At 38.9% G+C, this 12897-nt stretch overlaps 1 long non-coding RNA gene across 1 annotated transcript; it reads left to right on the forward strand.

Annotated features, from left to right (window-relative positions):
• Window positions 1-338: 338 nt before the first annotated feature.
• LOC309864300 lies at window positions 339-11580 on the forward strand. Its single transcript, XR_014311447.1, has 2 exons — window positions 339-595; window positions 10578-11580. It is a non-coding gene; the product is annotated as an uncharacterized lncRNA (long non-coding RNA).
• The last annotated feature ends 1317 nt before the right edge of the window (window positions 11581-12897 follow it).

The following is a 12897-nucleotide window of genomic DNA, read 5'->3' on the forward strand; positions in this document are numbered from 1 at the left end:
GAGGAGGAGTCTGAGAAGAGATGGGAGAAAATGGGCAAACTCGACAGCCCCGGGCGGGATGGGGAGAGTCAGGGATGAGGAGGACAGAAGGCCAGCCATCCTGCCTCTTGCCACTAACAGTGGCCAAAGAAGGGCGGGGCCAAACCTGACAGGAGCTCGAGTTCTGTGGGGGAACCTCTACGGATTCCGTGTAGGGCGCGGCGAGTCGGGACGGCCTGCAGGCCCGCGGACGGAGGCAGCCGGGTGAGGGCCCCGCGGCAGGCGCCTTCTTCCGGCTAACGCCCCCAGCGGAGGGTGCGCGCGGCGATGCGGGGGGCGGGGGGCAGCACGGTCTGAGGTCCCCGCAGTCGCCGCCGGCGCCCCTCCCTGAGGCCAGAAGTACGCGCCGCCGCCTGACCGCGCGGGCGGAAGTGGGGGGCTCCCCGGGGCCGGCCCGGAACCCGGCTTTCTCAGGGAGCGGGGCCGCGTGCCGACCGAGACCCCCGGCCAGAGCGCGGGCCGCGCGAGGGCCCTCCTCTCCCGCGCTCCGGGAACAGGGTTGAGGAGGAAACCGGGCGACGGCGGCGCCCTCTCTCCCTCTGTGGCGTCATTTCAGGTATTCGGGGGTGAGGAAGAAAGAGGCGACGTGTTTAACTTGGTGCTCCTTTTGGGGCCTGGGGGACGACAGGTGTTCATCTTTCCTCCTTCACGTCCGCTTCTGTCGTCTGCCCCTTCTCTCGCTCTCTGCCCCGTTTCCTCCCTTCGTTACATCCCATGACTGGAGTTCGTCATTTACCTTGTGGCGTTTAAACAACGTGGGTGAGCCCGTGTATCGTTATAATTCTAGAAACAGCAACTGCTGACTCTACCGGAAATAGATTTTTGTGTCAAATGGGAGGCCAGGGGGACTGCTTTCCCTGAATAGTCCTCTCCGGGGATTCTGTTCTGGGTTCCTGAGCTGGGCTCACCCATGTGTGTTTCCCTGGAACGTCCCTCAGTGCCCGCGACTGTGAGGCCGCGGGGCCGACTGCCGGTGTGTTCGTGATGATCGGTGCCGTCTGCGTGCAGCTTGATCCCAGGATCCTCTCCTGTCCTGGTGAACTGAAATGAAGTGCTCAGACCCGCGTCCGAGCGGCGGTGCGGAGCTGTCTCGGCCAGGGAGAGCAGCAGCAGCAGCTGATTCCTGCTCCTGGCTTTTATTTTTTATTTTATTTTTTAACGGAAAAGCAAGGACAGATGTCTCAAAAAGAAGACCGAGGGGATAGCAAAAATCTTAAAGTAGGCTTTGCACTTTCCCCTTTGCGTAGGCCGGGAGGGAGTCAATCATGGGGTCAAGGAGGAGCGGGATTTGGGATGGCGCTCGCCAGGTGCAGAAAGGGGGGGACTGAAGGTCACCTTCTTTCATAGCTCCTAACTTATCCCCTGCCCCTGGGGATCCTGGGATCCTGCTCGTCCCAGGGCACTGCGGTCAGCAGCAGGCCGAGAGCAGGAATTCTCCTGATGTTTGAGCGGCTTCCACACTCACGCCCTAGGGTTCACAATATATTTTCTAAGAATAACGCTACCTTCTCTCTGTGACCTGATCACCCCCCCACCCCCCACTCCCCAAGCTTGCCCTCATTTCCCTGTCATGGACCTGGCACTGTCATCCAAGAGCTGCCCTTTTCCTTGCATTATAATCTGTTTCCTCAGATAAACGACAAGGCTTGAGCATTTGGCTTCATGCTACCTTGCCTTTTCTTTTTTTTTTTTTTTTCCCACCCATCCTTTTCCTATATTCTTCACAGAAACAGCATACTGTAATGGAAAGATGCCATTTTTAAAAAGATTTATTTTAGAGGGGGCAGAGGGAGCGGGAAAATCTCAAGCAGACTCCTCCACTGAGTGTGGAGACCTCTAAGGGATCCAGCCCACCACCAGGAGATCATGACCTGAGCAGAAATGAAGACTTGGTTGCTTAACTGACTGAACCACCCAGGTGTTGTGGAAAGTCAGCATTTTTAACGACCATCTTATGAAAAATAGCAAACCTATAGAATAACATCAAACATCTAATCACTGAATTTCCAAAAATCTCCTGCTGTAAATATTTTTTAGTTTGTTTGAATCAGAACCCAAATGAGCTTCATACGTTGTAATTGGTTAATTTATTTTAAGTGATCCATTCATTCTCCCTCCGTCTGGACTTCATCTCAGCCTCTGTATCTTTTTATTGTTACTGGAGTAAGTTTTTTTTTTTTTTTTATAAGATTTTATTTATTTGAGAGGAAGAGAGAGCACATTTGCATGCACAGGAGTTGGGGGGTGAGGGAGGAACAGAGAGAGAGGGATAAGAAGACTCTGACCTGAGCTTCAGAGCCCCATGTGGGTTTGATCATACGGTCCTGAGATCATGACCAGAGCTGAAATCAAGAGTCAGGTGCTTAACCAACTGAGCCACCCTAGTGCCCGGAAGGTTTTATTTTTAAGTAACTCTGCACCCACCATGGGACTCAAACTTACAATACCCAGATCGAGTTGTATGCTCCACTGACTGAGCCTGCCAGGCACCCCAAGTTATTATTTTTTTAAAGATTTTATGTATTTGACAGAGAGAGACACAGCGAGAGAGGGAACACTAGTAAAAGGAGTGGGAGAGGGAGAAGCAGGCATCCAGCTGAGCAGGAAGCCAGATGCGGGGCTTGATCCCAGGACCCAGGATCATGATCTGAGTCTAAGGCAGAGGCCTAACCACAGAGCCACCCAGTTAGTGTTTCATGGCAGAGCCACCCAGGTGCTCCAAGTTAGTGTTTCATGGCCCTTCTCTTACAATGTGAAATGTGATACTCATGGGTGATGTTCAGATTTAGAGTTGTGGAATTCTTGTGCACTTTTCATGTGCTTAAAGCTAACATTTTAGCTTGGAATAATTTAACAAGGGCTTATAAATAGAAGTCTCTGGACTTCGGGGTGGCTCGGATGGTTTAGCATCTGCCTTTGGCTCACATCCTTATTTCAGGGTCATAGGACTGCAGCCCACATTGGCTCCCTAGTCAGCAGAGAGCCTGTTTCTCCCTCTCCCTCTGCCCGCCCCACCCCCTCTCTTTCTCGGTGTGTCAAATAAATAAAATGTTTTTTAAAAAACAACAAATACAAGTCTTATATTATGCTTCCATCAAGGGGGAATCTTTGATGTACTTTATAAAACACACACATACTCTAACACATGTACCTATAGTGGGTTTGCTGAGAGAAGCTGGGTTAAAATCATTGCAATTCAGAGAAAGAGAAGGATGTGCTGACCTTCAGGTCAATCTGTTACTTGCTTGCTTTCCCTTCTTAAATTAGTAGTTTTCCGTCTCCTCAATATATACTTTTCCCTCTTATTTCATATTTTCTCTCTGGTTCCAAGACTTTGATGTTATTGCCTTTGATGTTATTACTCTTCATAGTTTTTCACCAATGCTGTTATGCCAAAGACCACACATCAAAGATGCTGTAGAAGAGGTTTGGGATTAAGTAGAAGGTGGGCCCAGAGTCGACCTCTATGGTCCTTTAATTCCAAGATTTCAAGCAAATCAAGGAACAAAGCTGATGCAGGGAAAGAAGTTGAAAGTCCGGAGAAACCAGTAGTCTACTGCTGGTAAACAGTCAGCTGATGGTGGCTTAAAAAATTATTGCATACTGATTTTCTGTTCCAATGCATGTGTAAAACTAGCAGTTCTTTTGGTGGATGTACACACGGCAGCCATAACACAGAGCCTGTGTTACGTGGACCGACAGGTACCGTCTCAGGTACCAGAATGAGAAGAGCTCAACTCAGCAGAAAAGCCCACTGTAATTTGGCTATCCCGTTGTTTTTGTTTTGTTTTGTTTTGGTTTTGGGTTTTTTTTTCCTGGGCCAGTTTCTAACCTTTCATTGCTTTGTTTATTTTTTTTTTAGTGATTTATTTATTTATTTATTTTAGAGAAAGAAGGTGTGCGAGTTGGGGGGGTTGGGGGGGGGGTCAGGAAGAGAAAGAGAATCCTAAGCAGGCTCCATGCTTAGGAGGGATCTCACCACCCTGAGACCATGAGCTGAAATCAAAAGTCAGACCGTTAACTGACTGAGCCACCCAGGCTCCCCTCTAACCTTTCATTGTTTTAATACAGGAACGATGGATTAAATGGGTCTCAGAAATGTCAATCTCCCCTTAAAAAAGTATCTTCTAATCCTAGTGAAGGAAGTTTTTCTTGCAGTCTAAGACTTCTCTTTAACTAGTATTACCTATATGGAGTGAGCTTTCACCTGGGCTCAAAAATACAAGACACTTGTTAAGTGAACCCAAATTTTGTGGGAAATTGGGTGCTTGAATCAGGGGAAATATGTTATGCTATCTATTATTTATTTTGAGTAGTAACTGGGGAGAAAATTAATGACCTGGTAATGCTTATGATTAGCTTTCAATCCAAAAATAAAAATGCCAAAAACTAAAAATGAGTAACTTTTGGGAGTAGTAATTGGAAAACATCTATTGCTTCATGGGCAGATAATGCCTAAGGAATTTCCACATTAAAGGTGCATAAACATTGTTTTGCCCTTTTTTCCCGATAACACTACCTAGTAAAGCATCTTGGAAGACTTATTACTGTGGAGATTGTGGCAGATAGTGTGCTATGGTTTTATAGGCAGCTTTACCAGTTCAGTGTTTTGTTTTAGGGGTATGGTGACGACTCTGCTCAGAGTCTTAAAGGAGAAAAAAAGTTGTGCTGTATTCTAAATCTTTTATTTCCTTTCATGCTTAAAAAAAAATGCTACTGTCCTTCAGAGGAGACCTTGACATATTATTTAAGATAATATTTTTGGGATTGCAGGGGCAGAAAATGATTAACTTAGTGGCTTTTGGCAAATAAAGTTTGTAAACAACATGTGCACATTTTATCATTTTTGTTGAAAAGTTAAGTCTGGGTATAGAAACCTCCTAACATATTGATACAGTCATTCTTCTGTAGCTATTTGAAAACAAAACTAATCCAAGATCAGTATGCATTCTCTTTTTGTAGTGGAATCTTTGTAATCAAAACATCCCTCCCTTTTCATGGAGGGCAGGAGTGGGTGGCTTAATAAATTATAACACTATATCTATTTATCCAGGTTAGAAGAATACTTCTCAACAGTATTTGAGTTATTTGGCTACTTAAAAGTTGTAGTTACCTTTAGGAATAAACAGGAAATCTACTAAGAACTAGCTTAAAAGAATAAAAACTAGCTTGCTTGAGCACTAATGGGCAAAAAGGAGCTCAGACAATTTTGGAACAAAGTGAGGTCCCTTGGTAACCTTAGTTGACAAAGTGTGATTCCTGAAAAATACTGATTTTTTAGCTTTATTTCAAGGAAAATGAAGCAAAACTATGAGGATGATGAAAAAGTGATCTTAGTTTGATCTTAGTTCACTTTCTCATTCTTTCTTTCCTTCCTTCATTCTTTCCTTTGTTAGAGAGAGATCACAAGCAGGGGAAGAGGCAGGCAGAGGGAGAAGCAGGCTCCCCCAGGGCAAGGAGCTGGCTGTGAGACTCCATCCCAGGACCCTGGGATCATGACCCGGGCTGAAGGCAGGTGCTTAGCCGACTGAGCCACCCAGGCATTCTGTTCACTTTATTTCATCTCCCTATATAGCTGGAAAAGAAACCACATTCAGAAAAAGGAATATTCGGCCTTCCATATACTTGATGGTAGTTTATTCCAGCATACATAAAATCTTACTTTCAGCAATTTATTCGTGTATATTCTACTTATTCTTTGGGGGAAAAGAGATACCGAGTAACTCTTGCTATTTCAGACAGGTACCATGTATCATGTCATTGAAGGCTGAGGTAGAGGATAGGTATGATTTTTTGGCTTCCCCAAATCTGGATTTTACCCCGAGCCTCCATTATTTTGTTTGCAGTTTTGTGAATTCTTGGGACATCAGAGAATGGTAGCAAAATATTATTATAAAATCGCATATCAATGCTAAATATTGGTATGTAGGACTTTAGAATTCTTTTTGCCATCAGATGATAAATTTTCACCCTACAAGGAGAAAAACTCCAAAGAATTCCAGAGGTTACTGATTGTCCGTCCCATAAAGTGTATTTCACTTTCTAAAAATAATGTGCTCCTAAAAGATTTTTCTAAATAATTTTATCTGATTTACATTCCTTTTATTTTTTTAAAAAATATTTTATTTATTAGAGAGAGAGAGTATGAGTTGGGAGAGAAGCAAAGGGAGAGGGAGAAGCAGGATCCCTGCTAAGCAGGATCCCTGCTGAGCAGGAAGGACTTAAGGCTCCATTCCAGGACCAGAGCTGAAGGCAGATGCTTATGCGTCACTGAGCCACCCAGGCGCCCTGTGATTTGTATTCCTTTTAAACATGTATAAAATGAGAAAAAGATCCTTTATGGAAAAAGGAAATTGGCTGTAAGGAAAAATGAAATTATTGTAGAAATGCCAAAAAATGTCATATAGCTCAATTATACTTTTCTGATTGAAAGATTACATTCTTGTTAAAAAATAATCTGAAGTTTGGACACCTAATTTCACAAAAGAAAATTTCCTGGTCATGATATGGAATGTGCACATGTACTTTAATACTCTTGATTCATGAGAGAGTTCTATTTTTTACTCTTGTACAGGTTAGCTCAGTGTGGTTGGATAAAAGACAAGTCCCCCTCTCCGAAGATAGCTAGACATTCTGTAACCAGCAACATCATTTGCTGTATATTAATATGCATAATGCCACTTGCTATTTTAAGCATTTTATTTGTTTTTAATGCTGATTTTTGGGATGGTTTTAGATGGTCATACCAGAGAATGCAAGATAATATATATAAGATGAAAGATGATGCATATAAAACACTGGTTATTAAGACAAGATAGTATACATTTATGTGATGTAAATCTGCTTTCAAATTTTACCTTTGAGTACTAACCTGATTCCTGGCTTGCACATACCCTTTCCAAAATATATTTTGAATTAAGATATTGTGTACAAAATAAAGGAGTTAGGAAAAGTCTTTTCTGATCATCTGGAAGATTTATTAGGTTTCTTATAGTCTACTTAATACTTATTAAATCCATGTTATTCTTACATAAACATTTTAAAGACCAGAGAACGAAGAGTAAGAATAATTACTTCCTATTTAAAAAAGAGGCAGTGGTGCCTGGGTGGTACAGTGGATTAAGTGTCATGGTTTAGGCTCAGGTCGTGATCTCAGGGTGGTGAGATCAAGCCTGGAGTTGGGCTCACACTCATTGTGAAGTCTGCTTGAGATTCTCTTCCTCTCCCTCTGGCCCTCCTGCTTGTGCTCTTTCTCCTAAAATAAATAAATAAATCTTTAAAAAAATAAGAAAGAGGAGGCAGATTCATTTTCTTTAAACTATAGTGTTAGTAGTAATGGGAATACAGCAAAGTAGTAATCCCTTTTATTTTGATGATTTATATATTTACATATCTAGCTCTATACATACATATAAATATTAATATAATTTTTTAGATAATAATGGAAATCCATGAATTTAAAAGCATCAAGACCACTTGAGAATAAAAAATGATCTAAAAATAATTACTTGCAAAGGGATAGCTCTGACCACAGGCATCTAGTAAACAGAATAGTTTTAATGAGTACTACAAATGTAAAAGGATTATCCAAAGTCCATTTCAAACCTTGAGGGTAGGAATAATTTATTTTTGACATTTGTGTGCAGATTTATTTTGATTTTCTGTGCATAAGAATGAGAAAAACTGTAAGAAATAATTAGGCAACTTGATATTTGTTCCAACATTTGTCCCAGATTATTTTAGGCACGGCTGGAAAGTGGGATGTATTTTGGAAAGAGTATGAAAAAAGAAATATGCTGTAGGTAACATAATATACCTTATTTTCTGTCCCTATTAAGACTTGATAAACAGTTTAAAACACATAATCTATTTTTTTTGCAAATCAGTCATGAAAACTTCTTCATCCATGAAAATTCATCCGAGTTATCAGTGGCAAAAACTAAAAGACATTTTACTTTGTGATATGGCTGACTCAATTAAGGGCACTTATGTTTAAGCTTTTGGCTGTTTATCCTGACTTTTTAGGACTTGACAGGGAACATAAATGGGAAATAGTAGTTTGTAATGTGAGACAGGGTAGGAAGGGGAGAAGGGTATTCAGAATTTGTTTTTTTAAACACAATTTTGGTGATTACTTATTTTTTATTAATTTCAAGCATTTTAAATTTTAGCTTTTGCCCCTTTTTCATAAATGATGCTGTAAGTGTAGCATTACAGCTACACTACATTCCATATTCCTGATCATGATTTTAAAAATTCTGCAGATTTACTTGTTTCTTTCTAGTCTTCATACTCAACTTAGGCATAGGTGCATTGCATTTATCTGCAAGTGTTCAGAAGGCTGATAAGTAGTAGAAAGTACAACCTCCATTTTTACCTCTTGTCATGCTGTGCTGTCTTTCAAGTTCATTATTCTCTCAATTCTCATGTTGCCTTTCTGAACACTCTAGTTCACACATAGAAAAGCAGTAGTTAGGTGGGCTATGTGGATACTGCTGGGATTTCTACTATTCCTGCCTTCAGGGCTACTGTGGTGGTGAAAGTGGAAGGAATTTGTACAAACTCAGAGCTGCCGGTATTCTCAGAGTTTTTCAGTGGTGTGGTTGTTGCAGTGTTATGTTTCCAGTTATTCCCAAATAATATGAAAAATCATTAGTTAATATTGGTTAATGAAGTGTTTAAACATTTACATAAAACATTTCTTTTTAAAAATATTTATTTATTTAACAGCACAAACAAGAGGAGCAGCAGGCAGGGGGACAGGGAGAAACAGGCTCCCCACTGAGTGAGGAGCCCAATGTGGGACTAGATCCCAGGACCCTGGGATCATGACTTGAGCCGAAGGCAGATGCTTAACTGACTGAGCCACCCAGGTGCCCCTACATAAAACATTTCTAATGTGTTGAATTTAATATTAGCTAGTTCTCTATTATTCATATGAAGTACTAAAAAACGGAGTATTTTAAATGAATGTAATGTTTAAGAGTAGTAACATTTGGAATACTGTGAAATTTCATTCCTACAGAATGAAACCAGTTTAGTGATTCCTCAGATACACGATGACCTCTTTGGTTTGCAAATACATTTTTTTAAAGGTTTCTTTCTGCTGCATATTCATATTTATTTCTTTGCAGAGACATATCAGTTTATAATCCCTGCATCTTTATCATTTTAGAAATAGGTACAATGATGATGAAAAAGAAATCTATGCTTACCTTACATGATTCTGAACTATGAAACATTGGATATATTAAAAATAATTTTGTATTTGGTTGACACTCAACATTGAGTTAATTATACCTTAACTCCACTCCAATATAGAATATAGTATCTTAGATTTTCCATGATTCATTTAGCATAAACTAAGAAAAATTTTCTTTTGATGTTATTTTCTTACTTGGGCTAGAGACTAGTTTAGACAACAAAATATTTATTGTTGCATAGCCACAGACTTCTTTTCTGAGAATGCTAAGCTTTGGAGAAATAAAAATATAACCATTTAGCGATAAAATATGCAAACATTTTGGAACATCAGATTAGTGCTTTGCATTTTCCTTCCCTACTTCTGTGTATACCAACATTCAAGTACTCTGCTATAAATGCTATCCCTCTGATAGGGAATAAAGTGAAATATCTGACAGCCAGTTTTTCCTCCTCTTAGCCTTTTATTAGCCAGGGATACAGGGAAAAGAAATAGAAGATAGAGCCTTGCTCTTGAGGAGTTCAGTCTTGGGTAGAGACAAATGAAACATAATTAGTATGTAATTAATGTGATCAGTGTAAAGCTGATGTATGTATGAACTATTAATCTGTTTTTTTAACTCTTTGCCCAAAATTGTTTGCCGAAAGGAAGCAGAGGCTAAGTGATAGAATCTTTATATTTAAAAAAATAGATATACACATATGCCCCCTTCCTCCCCAGATGGTAAGTAACATGGTATTTGGAGGATTTTTTTTTTTTTTTAGGGATCACTAACTGGTTTTAGGATCATTTAGATTAGCACTTTCTACTGACGCCTGGGCTTTTCATCCCTTAGTGTGGAAACTAAGATAGGGTGGAAACTATTTTGAGGTGGGACTGGTGATCATTTACAAGGAAGGTAGCTAACTGAGGGTAATTGTTGGTTGGGATGCTGAAGCCAGAACTCCAGAAGAGTTGCTGAAACAGAAATATCCCTCAGATAAACAGGTTGGAAAAGGTTAGTATTCTTTTAATAAAACAGCACAAATCATTCCTCTTGAAAATTATCTATTACCTTATCCTGAGAACAGTGTTTGATTTGGATTAGTCACTGTGAATTCAAACAAAACTGAACATGTTAAAGTAATTTAGGCCACATTAGATTATGGGTAGATGAGGTCTGGCTGTAAATACAATATACATAAAAAATACTAAATATTATTTTAGTTAAACTATGTAGTGGGGTTCTTTTGGGACTGAGTAGGAAAGCATTTGCCTCCCATTCAATTTTGTAATGTAGATAATAATATATTAACTCCCATATTTGACCTCATAATTCATGTTTTCATATTTCTAGGCCAGAGAGAAGAATTCCTTGCTATCAAGTTCTCATCAACAAGTCAAATGGAATTAGGAGATCCTCGACCTACATTCCTGAGGACATAACAATAATTATGGGATATGAAGTACAGCATCTTAAAAGTTATAAACTATTTTTTCAGGTCTTATTAATTTATGTTGAACTAAAATTAACTGTCAAGTAAGAACACTGATACTTAAAGGTAAATTGCTACTATAAAAAAAATGTAACCTTTGCCATGTAATGGAATAGAATCCTAAATTTTATCAGTAATATTAAGAATATTTACTTAATAGTATTTCCTTTTACAAAGGTGCTTGGAGTATAGTGGATCTGTTTCAGATATCCTAATGGGAATTTTTTTTTTTTTTTTCAGAAAACAGCAATTATAATTTGCTGCTTTCTGAAAATATTTTTTAAAAAGGGGGAGGTTCACAAGAAAGAAATTTTGTCAGGGTTAGGTTTGGAATAGGCTTATTCTAGCAGCCTTTGTGGTACATGTCCCCTGAGTCATTGTGAGACTGAATTATATGCCATGTGTCAAAAATTAAACTGCCACCAATTGACAACTAAATTTGATATCCTTCATCTTGAGAAGTTGGGATGTTATACATAATCCAGGCCAGTCCTTGAAGGATTTTTTTTCTCTTAGCTACTTTACAGAATTGCAGGACTGCCCAATTTATAGGCTTTTTTTTTTTTTTTTTTTTGGAAGCACCATCTTTAAAAAATTCCTGTAAGTTCTAAAAAGTGTTCGGTAACTTAACATTTATTTTTAGGTATTTCATGCTAAGCTGAAAACTCTCTTTACCAAATATGATGAAACCAAAATATAATGAAGCTACAGCTAAGAAAAATCTACCCATACAATGAAATTTTTATTGAGTATAAATATTGTTTCCTTGGTATTCAGCCCCAATATACTTTTCTACCCAACTGGATAAATCAAAGCTAAAATATATTTTATCTCTTTTTTTGGAAATAAAAAACATATCTTAAACTGATTTTGTGATAATTTCTTTAATATAACTATTTAAAAATCCATCTTAATGAGCCAACTTTTAGTTTAGTTGGGTTGACAGTAATCAAAGAATGTGGTTGCTATAATGGCTACTATTTATTGACTGACAGCTGTGGTATGGTAGGCATTATTCTCATGGTCTTGTATTTATCAATTTTAATCCTTAGAGTAATACTGCAAGGTAGGTATTTAGCCTCATTTTTTTGGTGAGGAAAGAGAAGCTTAATGAGATCAAAGTGCCTTGCTTGCTAAGTTTACACATCTGGTAAATTTGCTCAGAAGATATTTGAGAGCCTACTCTTTGTTGGCCCTGACACTACGTCAGGTTTGAGAATGCAGCTATGAACAAGATAAGATCTTCATTCTAAAGCAGCTTACACTCCTTTAGTAATAAAGCTGTAAAGTCTGAATTTGAACACGGGGTGTCAGATCCTAAAGCTTTTCTTCTTAGCTTTCACTTTCCCTCCTGCCACGGACCCTACAGAGGAGATGGATAAAACTATTTCAGTGCCACTTAAGGAAGTGGGCGGGGGATATAAACTACATACTGGAGCGTGTGGTAGGAAAATAATATTGGTATAGGAGGATGGAGATAGGTCAGAGGAAAAACCCTAGGGCCCATACCTCTGTGGTGGGGAATGGGAAACCTGTGCTGCCTAACAGTTCTGGTTGATGATCACTTGCAGATAATGTGCCATGCAACAGGAATGTCAGGTACTTGCTGCTACATCTCAAACAGCCTGAAGGTATTATCACAAGTATAGAACCCTACACTTTGCAACACAGTAGCCATTAAACCACTTCAAGTACTTAAAATGGTGTCTAGTACAATAAAGGAACTGAATTTTAAATTTTTAAAAAATTTAATTTGAAAATTGCTACCTGAAATTGCTTCTTGATGTAGAGTTACTAGCTCTTTTAATCTTGTTTGGAACTTGTATGTATGAATCTAGTTTTTCGACTACATTTTAGGAAATAAATACAGATGAGGTATTTCTGATGAAAATTTAGTATATGAATTAAGATGTTATGATGTAAACTACAAATTTTGAAAACTTAGTATAAAAAATAGAAATTATTTTTAAAATAATTATTTAAAAATATTGATTATATACTGAAATAATAATATTTTGGACACCTTAGATTAAATTAAATATTAAACTTAGTTTCAACTGCTTTTTTATTTTTTATATTTTACTTTTTTAAATATATATCTCCTAAGTAATTCTAAATTACATATGTGGCTTGCATTTATTTGTATTGGAAAGTGCTGGTATAATCAAAGGAGCCTGGTGA

This window comes from Mustela nivalis (assembly GCF_964662115.1).
Source record: "Mustela nivalis genome assembly, chromosome: 5".
Classification (NCBI taxonomy): domain Eukaryota; kingdom Metazoa; phylum Chordata; class Mammalia; order Carnivora; family Mustelidae; genus Mustela; species Mustela nivalis.